Source organism: Tenrec ecaudatus, unplaced genomic scaffold (genome assembly GCF_050624435.1).
Source record: "Tenrec ecaudatus isolate mTenEca1 unplaced genomic scaffold, mTenEca1.hap1 Scaffold_266, whole genome shotgun sequence".
Lineage (NCBI taxonomy): Eukaryota > Metazoa > Chordata > Mammalia > Afrosoricida > Tenrecidae > Tenrec > Tenrec ecaudatus.
The window spans coordinates 407,177-427,703 of NW_027458836.1; positions in this window are offsets into that span (position 1 = coordinate 407,177).

Consider the following 20,527-nt stretch of genomic DNA (forward strand, 5'->3'; position numbering starts at 1 on the left):
TTTCCAACCCACTCACCCTCCACTCTCCCAGCATTGGCCCTCACACCCCTGGTCCTGAAGGTATCTTCCACCCTGGATTCCCTGTGCCTCCAGCTCCCATATGCACCAGTGTACAACCTCTGCCCTATCCAGTCCTGCAAGGTAGAATTCGGATCATGGTAGGTGGCGGGAGGAAGCATCCAGGATCTGGGGGAAAGCTGTGTTCTTCATCGGTACTACATCGCACCCTGACTGACCCATCTTCTCTCCTAAACCCCTCTATGAGGGGATCTCCAGTGGCCGACAAATTGGCTTTGGGTCTCCACTCTGCACTTCCCCCTTCATTCACTATGGTGTGTGTGTGTGTGTGTGTGTGTGTGTGTGTGTGTGTGTGTGTGTGTGTGTGTATATATATATATATATATATATATATATATATATATATATATATATATATATATATATATATATATATATATATTGCATGATGCCTTATACCTGGTCCCTTTGGCACCTCGTGATTGCACAGGCTGGTGTGCTTCTTCCATGTGGCCTTTATTGCTTCTGAGCTAGATGGCCGCTTGTTCACCTTCAAGCCTTTAAGACCCCAGACACTATCTCTTTCGATAGTCGGGCACCATCAGCTTTCTTCGCCACATTTGCTTATGCACCTGTTTGTCTTCGGTGATTGTATCATGGAGGTGTGCAGCCAATGATATGATTTTTTGTTCTTTGATATCTGTTCCCTTCGGGACCATGCAATCACACAGGCTGGTGTGTTCTTCCATGTGGGCTTTGTTGCTTCTGAGCTAGATGGCTGCTTGTATATCTTCAAGCCTTTAAGACCCCAGACACTATCTCTTTTGATAGCCGGACACCATCAGCTTTCTTCACATTTACTTGTTCACCCGCTTTGGCTTCAGCAGTTGTGTCAGGAGGGTGAGCATCACAGAGTGCCAATTTAATAAAAGAAAGTATTCATGCATTGAGTGAGTGCTACTATCTACTTTTTTGCGACACTTCGCTGTAGTACCTTTATCTTCAGTGATCATTTCATGAAGGTGAGTACTGAGCAGGGCCATGATAATTCTTTTTAAGTGTGAGCCCCCAAACCATTCCTGAATCTATGCTTTTTAAAAAATTTGCTAACTTAGGAGTTAATACAAATGTCATATTATTCCATAGTTCAATCACATCAAACAGAATTGTAAAATTGCTGCCACAATCAGTCTCCACACATACATTTCCCTCCTAGACTACTTGACATCATCTCCCTCTTACTTCCCCCGACCCTCTTTATCCTCGCCCCCCCACAAACTATTGTTATATTTTCTTTCTCAAAGTCTCTGGGTCTCATTTACTAAAAAGCAGAAACAAATAACAGCTTCAAGAAAGTGACCCCCATGGCGCTGCACCCCTGAGACACACCTTAATATACCCAAGCACATGCAACACACAGTAGAGGGGCTGTCACAAGATTTCCAGAATAATAGATATCTTAACCTAGCATAAAGGGGGTTGATGTAACATGACCTTATTTGTCCACCAACCATCAGTACACCACTCTTGGTACAGCTGTTTTCTGCTTCCTCAGGCACCATGTATTTCCAGCTTAAGTCCTCATGTTACAAGTGTGTCTGAGGTAGAGTCTAGTTCACCCAGTGGGATTCCCATATGGGGCTCACTGATGTAGCCTCTGGAGCATGCATGCACCCCAAAGATCCAGGATTTGGTGTCCCAGCATTTTATGGCACCTGGTCTGCTTTCCTGGGATACCCCCCCCCAGATGCCCTACACCAGTTCTGCCCACCCATTGCATGCCACTGAAGACACCTCCCATTTATTGTTGCCAAGAGCATCCTCAGTCTTTTGTCCCCCACCTGGAGGTTAGCTCTCCCTCCCCTCCCTTCAACAGGCATGCACCTATGTACCCCCAAATTTGACCATTCCCTTTCATCTCCTGTGTGGCACCTCTCATCAGTAAACCCCATTCCTCCGACGGGGCTACCTCCCTCTCTGGGAGACCTCACCACAGATCTAAATGGCTACTATTCAGCGAACAGCCACTACCCCCTCGCACCCTCCATTTGATCCCAGCTGTCGTGAGGTGACCTCCGGCCAAGTGACCTACACTATACTCACCAGGAGCAGATAAGTGGAGGTCATTGGCACTGGTCCAGCTCGTTAGCGGCCTGTCTGACCCCAGCCAGACGACTGCATGGCCTGCACGCTTGAGCTTGCGCCCCTTCTGCTGCTTGTTCCTGCTGCTCTGGACTCACACAGTGCTTGTCCTTTCGTGCTTCACTCGCTTCCCTCAGCATGTCTTCCAGAGCCCTCCACGACGTGAGGGGTCTCATTGCTGTTCTTCAGGCATGCGCAGTACTCATCATGTTTATGTACCAGAGGTTTTTTATCCATTGTTGGGAATGGAGGCCGCTTCTAGCAATTGTGAGCTGTGCTGTGATGAACATGGGGGAGCAAATGTCTGCTTATGATGTTTTTTATTTCTTTGAGGTATATGTTCAGTAATGGTATTGCTGGATCATATGGTAGTTCAGTTGCCATCTGTTCTAGGTATCGCCATACTGCCTTCCTGAGTGTCTGTACATATTTACAAGTCCACCAGCAGAGGATAAGAGTTCCTATCTCACCACACACTCTCCAACATTTGCTGTTCTCAGCTTTTTTACTTTAACTGGGCTACAGTTATGGGTGTTAGGTGGTATCTCATGGTTGCTTTGACTTGCATTTCCTGGATAGCTAATGACTGAGAGAACTTACTCATATGTTTATTAGTTATTCGCGTATCATCCTTTGTGAATCATCTGCTCCGGTCCTTTGCCCACTTTTTCATAGGGCTACTAGTTTGTTTTTCTTGCCACCTTGTAAATTCTGTAGATTTTAGTAATTAGTCCTTTGTTATGTCATTACTAAATATCTTTTCCCAGTCTATGGGTCTTTTTACTCTTTCAATGAAGTCTTTTAATGTATGCAAGTTTTTTATTTTTTAATATGTCCCACTATTTTATTTTCTATGGATTGTGTCAGCTTTGTTATTTCTGATAGCCCATCTACTGCACTAGGGTTCCTAGTTTTGTCCCAGTTTTCTGATCCTGAGAGCTTTGGGTTTTACATTTAGGAATTTGATCCATCTTGTTTGTTTATGTGCATGGGTGAGGCAGTGGTCTTTTTTTGTTCTTCTGCAAGTGGATAGCCAGTATTTCCAATAGCATTTATTGAAGAGGTGTCTGCTTCCCATTTAATGTTTTTTAGGCCTTTGTCAACAATAAGTTCTCTGTCTGTGGAAGCTAGAGGGTAGACAGGTGTTATTTTTGTGAAGGGAAGACAATATAAAACAAGAGATTGGCAAAAAATATTGGAAATGAAAAGACAATGGTAGATTTAACGAGTTATTTAATGTAAAACTGATGTCTGCTCTATAAACCTTCACCTAAGTAACAATAGAAAATATTTTTAAAAACTTAAAAAAATTCTCTGTCTCTGAATTCTATTCTTTAATGACTATTTTAACACAGACACACACACGTTCTATTTTGTTACCATTAGACTCACAGTTTAATGATAAAAATTACATTAAAACAGAACAGAAAAGTTGGTGAAGGGAGACGTCGGACAGTACAAAAAAAATAAAAGGAATTTTTTTTAATTTATTTTTTTAACAATTTATTGGGGCTGATACAATTCTCTTCACAGTTCATACATATACATACATCAATTGTATAAAGCACATCTGTACAGTCTTTGCCCTAATCATTTTTTTCTCTTTTCTTCTTTTACATTTTATTAGGGACTCAAACAACTCTTACCACAATCCATACATATACATACATCAATTGTATAAAGCACATCCATACATTCCCTGCCCCAATCATTCTCAAGGCATTTGCTCTCCACTTAAGCCCCTTGCATCAGGTCCTCTTTTGAAATTTTTGTTTTTTAAAAAAGTGACTTAAATAAGAAAAACTGTGCATGAGCAGCCAGTAGTAACTATTGGTCTCTCTGCACTCGGAGGAAACAAGAGTGAAGTCAAAAGACATGTTGAATACAATTATTACAATAGAATGATGAACAACCCAAACATTAGTCTCTATAATCTTGAGCTTGGAAAACCTAAATGATGCCTGACTCCCGCTACCTATTACTCTGAACACAATCACATTAGAAGGTCCTCAATGGAATGGGGGTAAAATGTGGAACAGAACTCATGATCATAAAACAGACTGGGTTTACTGGTTGAATGGAGTCTAGTAGCATACCCCAAGAATATAACCAATGTCCTCTAGGCGTGGAACTGAAATGACCTTTTTTAAAACCATCAACAGCTTAAAACCCAAAGGGCAGCATTTACCCAATGACAAAGTCCAGAGGGTTACTAAAGAAGGAGTGATGGTAAGAGAAAGCCCAGTGGGGAAGTAGGATGGCACATGGAAGGTATTGGAGTGGATGTGCAAAATCAATGTGGATGAATTTTTCGATGTAAAACTGATGAACTTCTCTGTAAACCTTCACTTAATTGGTAATAAGTATACTTCCCTTCCCCCACCCTAACAGTTTCAGAGTCTCAAATGTTTTCGTGTGTTGTATCTTCATTTTCATTTGACTCTAAATATTCACTGGTTGTTTGTATAATGGTTTAATTTCCATATAATTGTGTATTTCAGTTTCATTGTGTTACCAAATTCTGTTTACATTCAATTGTGATCAAGAAATATACTTTGTCGCAGTCTGCTCCAGCAAGGGGACAGCATGCCACCAGCTGTTGTCAGTTGTCCAGTTCCCTCTGTGTCCCATTAGCTTCCCCCAGGGACGTCATCCTCCGAGCCTGGCGTGCCAGCGTGGGGTCTAGTCCCGCTCTCTTTCTCTTCCTCTCTCCTGGCCTGCCTCTGTGTGGGTGTGGCATGCTGGCTCCTCTCCCTAGCCTGTAGCTCTCTCTCTTCATGCATCCTTCCATGTGACCATGCTGTCCTCATGGTTTGGTGCTTCATAGTAGGGTCTACATGCACTCCAGGCTGGGAGAGGCAGCTCCTGGACAGTCTTGAAGGCCAGCGAAGAGACCCAGGATTTTTGTATAGTTCTTTTCTCTTTTTAAAAAATTTTTCTTATTGATTTACTATTTTTATTTTAAAAAATCATTTTGGGCTGTCATAGTCGGTGTACCTACCTATATAGGATAGGTATGGGAGGCATGCTTGAGGTGAGAGCATTGGGACCAACGGTTCCAGGGAGACCTGGGAGGTCAGAGTGGTGGAGGAAGGGGGTGCTGAGCAGGCTGCGCCATGGACAGGGGAACAACTGGGGTGTCAGAGCCAGTAATGAGGATATAGGGATCCAAGGTGGGGGTGGTGGTAATGTTGGAGCAACAGCAGACTAGCTAAGGGGGTTACCAAGAGGCAGAAATAAGGGGAAAGTGGCAGTGGGACATGAGGAAGGTAAAAGGCAACAGAGGAAGGACCAAGGAAGCAAAGCAATGGATAGAGGTATAAACATAGTGGTGTGCATATGTAAATACATTAATCTACAAAAATAGAGGTATTGGCCCATATACATATATTTATATGGCAATACCCTGAGGTAGGGGATGGACTTTGGGCATCCACTCATATCCTCCTTCCATTCAAGAACACTTTGTTCTATGGGGACCCAATGCCCATCTGTAGACAACTGGACATCCATTGCAGAGCGGTAGTGGGGAGATGAGTCACTCAGGCTTCAGTGTAGCAATAACCAAACTCACAACTTTCCTCTAGTTCTTAAACACTTCCTCCCCCCAACTATCATGATCCCACTTCTACCTTGCAAACCTGGTTAGACCAGAGGATGCACAGCGGTACAGTTGGGATTTGGAAACAGGGAATCTAGGACAGATGAACCCCCTCAGGACCAACAGTGAGAGTGGTGATACCGGGAGGGAAGGAGGGGTAGAAAGGGGAAACCAATCACGGGGATCTATATATAACCTCCTCTCTGGGGAATGGGCAACAGGAAAGTGGGTGAAGGGAGACGCCTGGCAGTGTAAGATAAGATAAAATAATAATTTATAAATTATCAAGGGTTCATGAGGGAGAGGGGAGCGGGGAGGGAGAGGGAGAGAAAAAAGGAAAATGAGGAGCTTATTCCAGGAACCAAAGCAGAATGCGAAGTTTGAGAATGATGAGGGCAATGAATTTATAAGTGTGCTTTACACAATTGATGTATGTGTGGATTGTGATAAGAATTGCATGAGCCCCAATACATAAATTTTTTAAAAAAGAGAAAGTTTTGTTCTAACCAGTCAGCAGCATGAGATGTTTACCCTCCTGACACAATCGCTGAAGACAAAATAGGTGCATAAACAAATGTGGTGAAGAGGGCAAATGGTGCCCGGTTATTAAAAGATATAGTGTCTGGGGTCTAAAAGGCTTGATGTCACACAAGCTGCCATTCAGCAGTGAAGCAACAAGTCCACATGGAAGAAGCACATCGCTGGTGCGATCATGAGGAGTCATAGGAACTGGGCATCAGCAGACACGTAACAAATAAAAACGAGAGGGCTGGAGCAGAGATCCAAAGCTCATCTGTAGATAGTGGAACAATCTCCCCACAGAGGGACCACAGGGAAGGATGAGTCAACTTTCCTCTAGTTCTTAAATATTTCCTCCCCACCACTATCATGATCCCAATTCTATCTTAAAATCTGGCTAGACCAGAGGATGTACACGGGTACAGAAAGAAACACAGGGGATCCAGGACAGATGAACCCCTCAGGACTAGTGGTGAGAGTGGCGATAATTCAAGGGTGGAGGAAAGGTGGGATAGAATGGAGGAACCGATTACAAGGATCTACAATATAAGCCCCTCCCTGAGGAACAGGCAACAGAAAAGTGGGTGAAAGGAGATGTTGGACAGTGTAAGACATAACAAAATAATAGTAATTTATAAATTGTCAAGGGTTCATGAGGGAAGGGGGTGGGGAGGGAGGGGAAAAATGAGGAGCTGATACCAAGGCCTCAAGTAGAAAGAAAGTATTTTGAGAATGATGATGGAAATAAATGTACACATGTGCTTGACACAATGGGTGTAGATATGGATTGTGGTAAAATGATTAAAAAAGAGAGAAAGGAATATAGTCATTGTACAAAAAATAAGAAAAGAATATAAGCCAGGTGACATTCCACCATTTCCAGATCTAGCTCTTTCTTTTTTATTAAATCAGTTTTTGGGGGGCTCGTACAACTTAAAAAATAGTTTTATTGGGGGCTTGTATAACTCTTATCACAATCCATAAATATATCAATTTTCAAGCACATTTGTACATTTGTTCTCATCATTTTCCCTTTTGTGTTCAACTTTGAGTGACTTTCTAGTATCATTCCTTCACATTTCTCACGTTGGAGGACTGGCTTTAAGTTTTCTTGTATGGGAGTCTAATAGCTATGAACGCTCAGCTTTTATCTTGGAATACTTAACTTTTTTTTGAAGGACAATTTTTACAGTCCTTAATTTTTGAAGGACCGCTTTACAACTTGTACAGTGTAAGCATTTTTCATAAAACAAGTATGGATAGATATAATCATATTTATCATATGAGCAAGGGGAACACTGCGGAGCATGTTTGGGAACATGGCAGGGCTGAAAGAGACAGGTTTTGTGCTACATTTTATTCATTCCTAAACAGTGTTATATGAAAAAAGAAACTTTTAATTAAAAATATCTTTTGAAAGAAGGGCTTGGCTCCCCTCCTTGACCCCAGTGAAAAAGCCTATCACTCATACCTGGCCTGCCCTCAAAAGATCAGGTGATATTTTTACATCATTTACCACAATTCATATGCATTCTGATTCAACCCAATAATTGCAGCAATACCGTCAATGTACCATTTGAGTTCAGTTCCCGATCTGCAGGGGAAGAGTGCAAATCTTGGAGGTCCTGCCTATCTCTGTTCGATCAGTAAACCTGGCATCCTTTAGGGTTATGTTCTTAACTTCTCCCCCACTCTAGACAGAACCTTCTGTTGTGATCCTTTTCATAACACTTGGTCATGGTAGCTGGGTGCCGAACAATGTTTTCAATTTCTAGGTTGTGAAGACTGACGTTTTCCTGGTCCTTCAGTCTGGGCACTTAATTCGGAGACCTGGGTTTGCTGACCTGGGTTTGACCAGAGCCTGAGCTGAATGTCTTTGGGTTGAGGCTCATAGCAGAGTTGTATGCCACTTCGGGTGTTTATTAGCATACCTGAAACTCTGTAATGTGTCCTGTTAAACACATACCCTGAACATTTCTCTTGGCACTATAACTTATTGAGTTATTAAATTCTTTCATCACGCATTTTGTCTGTGAGTTTCTGTGTAGCCGTTGCAATGGATACATACAAAAGTAAAAGAGTGGACACTAATCAAGACTATATAATGCATATATAATAAATGTACAAAGAGACCAGGAGACTTACTTACCATCTTTGGGATAGTGCGTGCCTTTAGGACGAGTAAAAGGTTGCAATCAATAGAATACGACCTTCACCTCTATCTAAAATATTTTATATCTTTTAAAAAGAAAAATTTCAAAATATTATATTAAATGTATCTAGTTGATGGGTATATGGGTTTTCTCCTAAAACTGTATTTTCTAATTATTTGAGATATTTTATAATTGAAGAACAAAGGACAAAATTGAAATATAGATATTTTTTAATTGAAAAGCTGCAAATACAGTGACTCATTTCACATTACAGTAGTACATTCAGATAAACAAATGACCATCAATTTTGGTATAAAACTATATTTTTATCTTTTTTTAACATATAGTTCAATTCCCAGTGCAAAAACACTCCAATGAAAAAAAGATTAATGTACAATAAATACAAGCCTACAGGTGTAACCACAGTACCAATATTTACATGTGGTAAAGTGGTTCCAAATGAACAAGAGTCCTCTCCTTTATTGTCTAGAGGACACTCTGCTTACAGAGGGAAGTCCTTCTGGAAAGTCTGCACTCAGCAGCCATTGGGAAGTGTAACAGAGGACAGAGCTGAATAACCAGACAGTAAAGCTCTTAGGTTCAGGGTAATGGTTTCATGGGACATACCATTATTTGGCTTATTAACATGTTTGGTGCTTCTGTTCTACCTCCTCCTTCAGTTGTCAGGCACAGTTGGTGTCGATTCATGTGGAACAACAGAATCGAATAGAGTAGGATTCTGGAATGCATGGCTAATTAGCTGCCTCCATAAACAATGCCCTCCTTTGTCACGAGTCCAAATGAACTGCATGGTGCCTGGCTACCACTGCTGAGCATATTGATCAAAGAGTTCAGAGAAGGATCCTGAACAAAATGGGGCAAAAATACAGACAAGAATATAAAATTCTCACAATTCCCAACTTTCTGGAGCCATGGAGGGTGGCTGAACTCCTAAAACTATTGCCTTAAACCAGAAATGTACCATAATGTCTTCTTGAAACCAAGTAATAGTTTGGCTTAACTAGTAAAAAAAAAGTCTGCTTTGAGCTTGATGATCTTTTAACAACTATGTATGTGGAATAAAATGGAAAACAACTTGAAGTATTTGCCTGGGACTTTAAACAAAAAAACAAAGCCAACCACACTGCCATGAAATCAATTCTGATTCACAATGATCTTACAGGACCGAGTAGACCTGCCCCTGTGCGTTTCTGAGACCGCAACTCTTCATGGGAGCAGACAGCCATGTCTTTCTCCCAAGTCTGTTGGATTTAAAGTGCTGCTTTTGTGGCTAGCAGCCCAGCGCTGTCATCACCATGCCACCTGGACTCCCCTGGAACTCTAAGGGGAGTGAATTTATGCTAACAGATGAGCAACAACTCAAAAAAGCTGAAAATGGCTACAGACTGGAGGAATATAATCCGTATCAGCAAACTGTATACATTAAAAACTGCTGAAGTGATGTATGTTTTGTTGTGTGTCTGCTTAAGAAAACATAAATGAAATTTAAAAGGAAAAATATGATAAAGCTGTCTAGAGCCCTACTTTACATTTTAATCTTTGAAGCCAAAGTCACTACGAATTGTAATTGACTCGATGGCAATGAGAGCTTAAGTCGAAAATGCAGTATTGGAACTGCATTATCTTAACCCACTTTCTCTGTCAGGCCTGACTAAGTGTTTCCATCATGTTTTCCCAGTGGTAAAATTGGGAGTTTTATAAAAATGTGCTCTTGTCCAACACGTGTATGTTCCCAGGATCTGGCACAGAGCAGATGCTGCTGGAACGAGCCAGACACCACAGTCGCCCTGTTTCTGAGGACCATGGCCAATAAGCTGCAAGTGATTAAGGCATCACAGTGGCTCAGGTTTTAAGATTTTCTTTTCAGAATGAATTCCAAGAAAGCAAGCAGTCTTTACACACAGAGGGATGCCGGAGAAATCTTACTGATTAATTTGTTGAGAGCTCTGAGTTTTTCTTCCAAGATGAGGCTGTTTTTCTCAGCTCCTCTTTGTTTCTCTTCAGTAACCTGGAGGGCTTTTAGCAGGTGTGCGTTCTCCACATAAAGCTCCTTGAGCAGCAAATTGGACTTCACGCTGTTTTCAAACTAGAGAGGGAAGAGAGCCACCCATTACTGTGAGTGCAGGGAAGGGGTACATGCTCCCGACCCTGTTCATTCCACGGTCGTTGAAATGATAACTTTAGGTTCTTAAGGATATAACAAAAATATTGCGTGTATGACACTTCTTGTTACCCTGAAGTGAGACCTCCAACTGAGGGTGTGATGAATTATGTACTGGAGAAAATTTAAGGGAAATTGTGGGAATCAGTTTAACCGGAAGACCCAAGAGTCACAAATCAACAGTTCTCAGAAAGGCTATTGTACGATACAATAATGAATTGCAAAGAATGACAACAATTTTTGGTTCTTTACTGCCCCTTGCCCTAGGAATCACTGTGGCCCTGACCCCCACTGCTGTTTCCTGGGTCTGAGCTTTCTGCCAAACCCATACGGTTTCACAGATGTGAATGACAGGAAACACTAGCAATGACCTCATTCAAAATACAAGGGCACAAGAATCCCAGCATGGGGTTCAGTCAACACCAAATTTCACTTGTAGAACATAGTCAGTAAGCGCCCACATGCCAGGTCTTGCTCTAGCACTAGCGAAGCAGTGGTGAACGTAGTCTCTGGGCTGTGCGCCACATATGCTAATGAGAACCAAACTTAGTATGCCATATGGGGGAAGTGCTGAGAAAACCAAGCAAGGAGCAAGAGGGGGGCAGCTAGTTGGTTGAGGGAACTGTAACGACTAATGTAAACCTCAATTTGACTAGACTATGATTCTCATCAGTCTGACAGGTGCTTTTTCATAATGGAATCAACTTTCATTTTTGTGATCTGATATGAACAGCCAATCAGTTGAAAGGGAAATTGCCTCGGGAGTATGGCCAGCTTCCTTTATCGAAGTGGAAGTTGTGGCAAAGTTTGCTCTCTTTCTTGACCTGCACTCTAGTTGCCTGATCTGCAGTTCCTGTGTTATAAACCTGAAGAAGTCTCCAGCCTAACCAGCAGGTCGTGGATTCACCAGTCCTACAACCCCACAAGTCATCAGAAATCCTTAGCTTCCACTGGACACATACGGTAGGTTTGGGACTTGCCAACCTCTACAACTGCATAAACCCCTACCATGCAGCAAATCTCTTTATATGTATGTATGTGTGCATCTCACTGATGCACCCCTCTCGAGAACTCAGACTTAGCTATTTGGCACCAAGAGTGATTCTAGAAGAACAAAACTCAAAGAATAAGTGGTAGTTACATCATTTCATGTCAACTTGAAGATATATGAAAGTGTAAGGGTAGAGTTTAGTCTGTCAATCAGGTCACACCCTGATGGTGACTCTCTGTGGGCGAGACGTTCTCATAAGCAGGGTCCTGGGCACCTCCCCCACTCTCTGTGCCTTCACTTTCCTGGCTGCTGCAAGCACTACGATACGGTCAGTTGGATCCACATAACTACACCCACTGGCCTGTGATTGTCCTGCATTCTGCATCATTGCATGTGACTTAATGAGTCTGAAGAGCGACTTATAGACTGAAGAGCTGGACTGGGATGGAATGTTTTATTGATCCATAATTACTTCTTGAGATAAAACTTTTTCTTATACATATATGAGTATCTCTGGATTTGTTTCTCTAGTCAACCCGGCCCAACACAGAATGCTTTCTTTCTTTTTTAGTTATATACTTTCCTTGGGAACTCTTACATCTCTTATCACAATCCACACAATCATCCATTGTGTCAAGCACATTTGTACATCTGTTGCCATCATCATTCTCAAACATTTGCTTTCTACTTGAGCCCTTGGCATCAGTTCCTTGTTTCCCCCCTCTCCCCAGTCCCCCTCTCTTATGAACCTTTGATAATTTATAAATTGTTATTTTGTCATGTCTTACACTGTCCGACATCTTCCTTCACCCACTTTTCTGTTGTCTGTCCCCCAGGGAGGGGGTTTTATGTAAATCCTTGTGACTGGTTCCCCCTTTCTAGTCTACATTCCCTTGACACTCCCGGTATCACCACTCGTCCTGAGGAGTTCATCCATCCTGGATTCCCTGTGTTTCCATTTCCTATCTGTATCAGTCTACATCCTCTGGCCAGATTTGTAAGGTAGCATTGGGATCATGATGGCGGGGGAGGGAGAGGAAGCATTTAAGAACTAGAGGAAAGTTGTAAGTTTCATCATTGCTACACTGCACCCTGACTGGCTTGTCTCCTCCCCATGATCCTTCTGTGAGGGGATCTCCAGTTGCCTAAAGATGGGCTTTGTGTCCCTACTCTGCACTTCCCCTCATTCACCATGATAGGATTTTTTGTTCTTTGATGCCTGATATCTGATCCCTTCGACACCTCATGATCACACAGGTTGTTGTGCTTTTTCTATGTGGGTTTTGTTGCTTCTGAGCTAGATGGCCAATTGTTTACCTTCAAGCCTTTAAGACCCCAGATGCTATATCTTTTGATAGCTGGGCACCATCAGCTTTCTTCACCACATTTGCTTATGTACCCATTTGTCTTCAGCGATCATGTCAGGAAGGTGAGCTTCATGGAATACCAGCTTAATAGAACAAAGTGTTCTGACATTGAGGGAGTACTTGAGTGGAGGCCCAATGTCCATCTGCTACCTTAATACTAAATCTATAACTATATGCACATAGATCTATTTCCCCATCATCATATATAAATATATTTACATATGTACACACCTGTACTTAGACCTCTATAAATGCCCTTTGCCTTGTAGTTCTTTCCTCTTTTTCCATTTACTTTTCTCTTGTCCCACTATCATGCTCAGCCTTCATTTGAGTTTCAGTAATTCCTCTCAGTTACATTGTCCTTGATCAAGCCCTACTAGGCCTCTTACACCATCCTCGTCACTGATTTTGGAGCACTTGTTGTTCTCTTGTCCCTGGGTTTGTTAACTCCACTACAGCATGCTTTCTGAACTTATTCTCAAGTCTGGCTGGATTTAAAAGTACTAATTGCTCGACTTCCAATAGTAAAGAGGCATAGTAATCCATGGCATGAGGTGGCAATAAAGACAAGCATAATATCCCCACCATTAGATCAAACATCTGTGAGAGACAATGCTGTGAGTGACTACTATTTCATTATTATCTTTCAACATTTTTGTTACACCCACAAGCATAGTGAAGCTGGCTGGTTCAGCTTTCAGATACACAACGCGGAAAGAGAAAATGATGAGTCCAGAGCTTCAAAGTCCTGGCTCAAGCAGTACATAAAGGACCTGAAAGTTGCTATTTGGGTCTTGAAATAAAGTCTTATTTCTTGTAGCAGTGTTGAGATTGCTGAAAACCCATCCAGAGTCTTATCCTCACTACCACTGAGTTGGCTGCAATGCACAGTGACTGCACAAGCCAAAATCAAATGTCCTCGAGGGCTCTGGGGGCTATAAATATTTATCGGAGCACAAACTTCATCTTTTACCTGGGGCGTGGCTGGTGCTTTTAAAATCGCTGACCTTTAGCTAACAGTCCAGTTTGTAACCCACACACCACCATCATTCCTGAGTCCTAGCTGAAGAATAGCTAATTACACCATCAACTGAATCCCTTATGTTGAAAGGTTTGATGGGGAAGATGTGAGATCCTGAAAATTGAGATGGGAAAATGTGGACAATAAAAGGATCAAGCTAGGGACATGGAGCCCTTATTGTTGAATTACCTTTTTTTATTTTCAGAAGGACCAGCCTCCTGCCCCCATCTGAAGGGATTAACCCACCTTCTTTGCCTGAATCACCTTCGAGAGTAAAATCAGCCCTCTTATCCTCATCTGACCATAGTCCCACAGCTGTGTCCCAGGAATCTTTGTATGAGGCAAATGCTTTGCAAGATGCACTTTTTGCTTTTAGAACAATAACTAGTGTGAAGTCCACTGTCCCGTGACACGACTTCTTTGAGGGATAAAGTGTGGCCCAGGAGGAGGTATGGCATACTCCAGACAGAGACTGCTTGCTTTTCCTACTGAACACAAGGAGAAACAAAGGCCTCGGGATTAGGTGTGGGAACTGTGTCAGTCTGAGTGTAGTGCTATGAGCCTGCCAAGTGGCAAGTCTTCATTTGATGTTTCAGCTCACGGCGTCAGAAAAGTACCTAGTAGTTACATTGTTGCGGGACGACAATGAGGACTATGAAGTGGCCTATACTGAATGAAGTTGAATTGCTTTTATATACTGGAAAAGGGATCTAAAAGCTGAAGTAAATTGGAATGTTAGAGTAGATTTATCAAGATGGACATACCCACACATGCAGGGGATGCTTAGAGGGCTCTATCAATTCCAAGATGAGCAAGTGTATAGGCCCACAACTCCTATGAATCCTCTGAGGTAGAAATCCACTACACTGTCAGAATATAGATAGTTAATATTTCTCAAAGGATCCCTATGGCACTAAACTGACACTCATTCTAGGAGGCCCAAATGTCAGCTCATGCCTATCCAACAGTGGGTACAGTGGTCTCTGAAATAATCCTGTAATAATCTCTCCAGGTCCAGAATATGCAATTGGCAGAATTTTGGATCCCTGACACATGGAGAAAGGGTTATTACAGTAAGAAAGGCCAAGTGGAAGCCATTAGAACTTTCCTCAAAGAAATATTAGACCAAAAGCAGTATTACATTGCTGGAGAACCTGCAGAGATTAATGTCACCATAAAGACTTGAAGAATGGAGGGGGATGATTTCCACCACAATCTCATTCAACTTACCTATCTGTCTTGTGCAAAAAAAAAAAAAAAGGATCTTAAGAGAGTGACAGTGAATTGATATAAACTTAACCAGTGGTGGCTCTGATTGTAACTGCTAATCCAGATGTGGTTTCACTGCTTGAGCACATTAGTACATTTCCTGGAAGACAGCACATAGCTATTGCTTTAATCAATGTCTTTTTCTTGATACCTGTCAGAAGCAGTGTACCTTTAGCTATCAAGGTCAAGAATACAAGGGGGCTTCAAAAAGTTCTTGAATGAGATCAGGTCCCTTAAGGGTAGCATTGGTGAAGAAATTAGATGGTGCCCCACTAATCAGACAGAACAGCATCTGGGATCTTAAAGGCTTGTTTCCAAACAAGCAGCCATCTAAGTGAGATGTCAACTAATCCACATGGAAGAAGCACACCAACATCTGTTAGCCATGGATTGTAAATTATATAATCCAAATCGGAAGAAGGGAATAGTATCAAAGCTTAGCAGGCGAGATTCTGGTTTTCAGAAGGGAATGGATGAGAGCAGAAGGCCAAAATACATTTGCAGGAGCTACTCAGCGAATAAGTCTCCAGTGATTTTCCGATGAAACTGAGGAATGGGAAGAACCTGGTTACCAGATGAGAGTACTGAAGATGACTATAGGAAATTAAAATGATAACTCTGACTTGAATAGCTAAAATCTCGAACAGTTAAAACTATGGGGGTTTATTTCTGTTGTATTTTGTCATCGTGGTTAGCCGTCTCGATTCTTTGTTATGTTTTTGCTTAACGCCTGGCCTGCAGTTCTAGTTCATAAACCTGCAGACATCTGTTCCTCTGCTACCCCATGAACCAGCAGAGGTCTCCAAGTTGCCACTGGACCCATGGATATGGGACGTGCTAACCCCCCCATGTGTGTGAGTCACGAAGTACAATTTTCTCAATATATTTACATACATGTTTTACTGGTTTTGCTTGTCTACAGAAACCCCGAGGCTGTTCCTGTAAGATGACATGTGAACGGAGTTCTGAGTAAAATGAGAGTCCAGAGACTATCCCAGTTTTTCCCAAAGGGGGCGGTACTGCCCGTTGGGTAGCAGTGAAACAGTCCCATGACGATGTCTGGGCCTCAAAGCATCCAGGGGCGCTACACAAGCAGACACCCAAACCGTATCCTGAATTAGGGGCAATAGTACAAAAGATTTTAATGGTCAGGTGGACAATGAGTGATTTTTTTTCCTGTAAAAAGGGGTGGTAGGCCAAGTAAGTTTAGGAATCTAGGGGCTATGTGAACACCAGGTAGCAAGAAGAGAGATTACAAAGACCTTGCAGCTGGTCAGGGCCTCGGGTGACTAGGTAGCAGCAGGCAGCCACCATAGCTGAAGGTGTGTGCTCCTGAGGAAACATAGACAGGAAGTCAGGGCAGGAGTGGACACTAAATCTAAGAGAGCCTTAAAGGACACCGTGACAAGGTTGACTTTTACTTTGAAGAAGATGGGAAGGTGTGAGGCGCGGCGAGCTGAGATCTCAGAGGTATTGCAGCGCCTGTGCTAAGAAGAAATCAAGGCCGGTATGCAAGGCAGAACCAGGAAGGCCAGAGAGAGGGCATAAAGTGAGGGGGTGTGGACCAGAGTGAGATCAGTGGGGTATGAGTGCTTGGAGTCTATATCCATTCTGAAAGCTGAGCTGCGAATTAGGTGTAGACCCAGGCAGGGGGGACGAACAGTGGCTGAGCCATGAGAGGAGCATGGAAGGGAGAGAAGCAGGGTTGTGAGCACAGAGTCTTTGAAGGGCATTTAAAGAGCAGAGAGGAGGGCTGAGGGCTAGGCCAGAGGGCCAGGCTTCTTTACAATGGGCTTACATACTTATGGCAAGGAGGGCTCCCAGTGAGTGGGGGAATAAAAAAGAGCAAGGCAGGATGGAAAGAAGAGGAGAAAGGGAACTTAAGAGGAGTAGGGGAGGGACAGGAGGAAGTAAAGGAACAGTAGAACAGTGACAGGCATGGTGCCTGGCACTCGGTAGAGCAAAACCTTTTACAGGGCCGAGACTATTTTCCCACAACCACGAACAGGGAAGTGTAAGTGTGTGGGTGCCTATTTATGGCTGTCTGGTGATCAGGAAATGTTACCGGTATTTAGCACCTGTCAGGAAGGATTCTCAAGTACAACACATGTGATATTCCACCAGTGAGCAACATGCTTCCCCCAATGCTAATCTGTTTTCTACTTGAGGTATACGATGGGGTACCCCCAAAACCTGGAATTTTGTTTCAAAGCTTTGTATTTAAATTTTTTTACAAAACAACCTTATCACCTTCAAAGTACTCTCCATTACACCTAATACATTTGTCAATTCTGCGCTTCCATTCTTGGAAACATTGTTTTTTTTTCAAATTCAGCTGTTTGGACTGCTGACAGCACCTCTCTCATTTTTTTGCTTCATCTCTTCTATATCATCAACTAGCTGTCCTTTCATGTTCCTCTGCATTGGTGGAAACACAAAGAAGTTGCATGGAGTGAAGTCAGGTAAGGTGCATGGGACAAGAGAGGCATGCTGTTTCTTGTCAAAAATTGGCACACTGAGATGGCATGTGAGCAGTTGCATTGTCATGATGGTAAAACCAGTCCCCCATCTGCCACAAATCAGGTCTTTTTTGTTGCACATTGTTACACAATATTTTCAAAACCTCTAAATAGAAAGTTTGATTAACAGTCTGACCTAGTGGAAGGAACTCTAAATGCACTATATTATGGACATCAAAAAAATCAAATGAGCATAATCTTGATCTTTAATTTCACTTGACGAGTTTTTCTTGGGCAAGGTGATGACGGTGTCTTCCCCTGGCTTGACTGAAGTTTGCTTGTCACCAGTAATGACCTTGAGAAAAGTCTGGATCACTTCAGAGTTGTTCTTTCCAAGAATGACTTGTTTCCAGTTGACACTCCTTCTTGGTGGCCTGTCACAAATCTTCTGTTAAACTTCACTGAACTAAGCTCCAAGATAGTCCAGATAACTTCCCCATCTTTTTAATGGTCCATCATTGGTCTTCAAGCAAAAGTGGATGAATTTTTTGGACATTTTTGTCTGTTTGGAAAGTTGATGGACATCCAGAATAAGGTTTGTTATCGATCGACATTTTACCTTTTTGGAAATAAGAAAACTAATGGTACACTTGAGTTTTTTTCAGAGTGCTATCCTTGTAAGTTGTATTCAACATCACAACAGTTTCTGTGACATTTTTCTGGAGCAGAAAGCAAACTTTCACAGCCACACGCAGTTCTCTTAAATGAGCCATCACAAAAAACAAGGTGTGAGCAAAACTGCTTTTATGAAAAAATTCACTGTGACCAGAGAACCTTCCCAGGCGACGCCGCTGGGTGCACTAACTCAGAACAAGTTGCTCGATGCTCAGCTAGTAGGAACAATGCATCCTATGAAAGCTCCACAGAGTGGAGTTTTCCTGTTTTTCTTTTTTACCCACTCATATATGTTAGGTCATGATTAAGGGGCTGCTCAGATACCTTATCTGTGCAGTATAGTCTCCCCTAACACCCTGACTCTACAGTCCAGGAAAATGTGTTTTCTTCAAAGCCCTTGACCAACTACAATCTTATTATTAGCTCTCATCAGCTCTAGAATATAAGTTCCATGAGGGCTTATTTATCTCAGGTCTACCTAGAAAAATGCTTTCCTACACAGTAGGTGCTCAGTAGGCAATGTGCTGAATGAAGGATGCATGAATAAATCCATAACCTTCCTGAGGTTATGTGGCCATCTCAAAAAAGAAACCTTAAAATGATACCCAAAAGAAAATAAGTACAATAAACAAGCTAGTTTTATATATATAATAGAATCTTTTATTGACTGCTATTAATTATGAATCCTGTGGAAAATTACTTTATGTTCAAGTATAAGGTGTTGACAGAGGCTCAGTCTGAGGGGTAACTAATGAACATGGCCTCTCGGAGTCTGTGACCAGACAGTCTCTTACTACACCAGCTGTGTGAATACCCAGGAGGTAGAAGTGTGCAGATATAAGATGTTTGTGAGGAAATGACAAGAACTTATCACTCACCTGGTCCTTCTGCTCATCTACTTTTTCTTGTAGAAGCATTTCCATATTCTTTAAGATCATTTCCACTTTATCCACTTGCTTTTCTGTGGTATTAAGTTGTTTTTCATGTATTTCCTGACAAAAGGAGGTTACCAATCAAAAAATTATGTTTTAAAAGAACTAACTTCAAGACATTTAAAATGGTATTTGGGCGAAATGTACACATCTACAAGTTACTAGCTACGAGCCTCTGTCTGAACATGGGATGCTAACAAGCTCTGTCAGGAGTATAGGTGTGGCGCAGGGCGTAGTGTTTTGCATAGGAATCCGACAGTGGCAGTTTCTTACATAGGCTTACAAAAAAACAAAAACAATGCCATCAAGCCAATTTGACTCACAGCGTCCCTCTATAGAGTTTCTGACAGGATTTCTTTATGGGAATAGATAGGCTTATCTTTTTCCCTCGGATCATCTGGTGGATTTGAACTGTCAATCTCGCTGTCAGCAGTCCAATACTTATCTGGTAATGTAACCACTATTCCAAAGGCCTGTCATATGTTTTAGCAGTTGTGTTCCTAGGTATTTACTCAAATGAGTTGAAAATCTGTATCCACATAAAAGCCTGCATACAAATATTTATCGTAATTTTATTCATTATTGCCCCAAACTGGAAGTAATCAAGAGGTCCTTCAACAGGTCAATGGCTAAACAAACGAGCATATCTGTATCATGGAAATATTATCTAGCAAAAAAAATAAATGAGCCATCAAGCCATGAAAAAAATATGGAGGAAACTTAAGTACTTATTAAGTACAAGAAACCAGTCTGAAAAAGCTACATAATGCATGATTCCAATTATAAAGCAAAATTAAAGAGACAGAAACAAGGTCAGCGACTAGCAGGAGTTCAAGGAACAATAGAGGAACAAACAGGTGGAGCAGAGAATTTTAAGGGCAGTGAAATTATTCTGCATGAAACTTTAATCTTGGGTACAGGGCATGCCTACGGGCAACCCTAAGCGTCATCCTGAATGGGAACAAGAGACAGCAGTTAATAACGAAAAGTGATGCTGTGGAGTTAGTTCTAACTCACGGCAACACATGTATTTGTCAGAGTCGAAGTGCTCCATGGGGCTTTCTTGGTCATGATCTGACTCTGTAATTCTAACATCCCAGAAAACCTGATCTGATCTGTAACCACATGGAGTTTCTTTCTATCTCGTTATTTATTTTTCAATATGAAAACCGTTTGCAGTAGTGGTCTCATACAATAT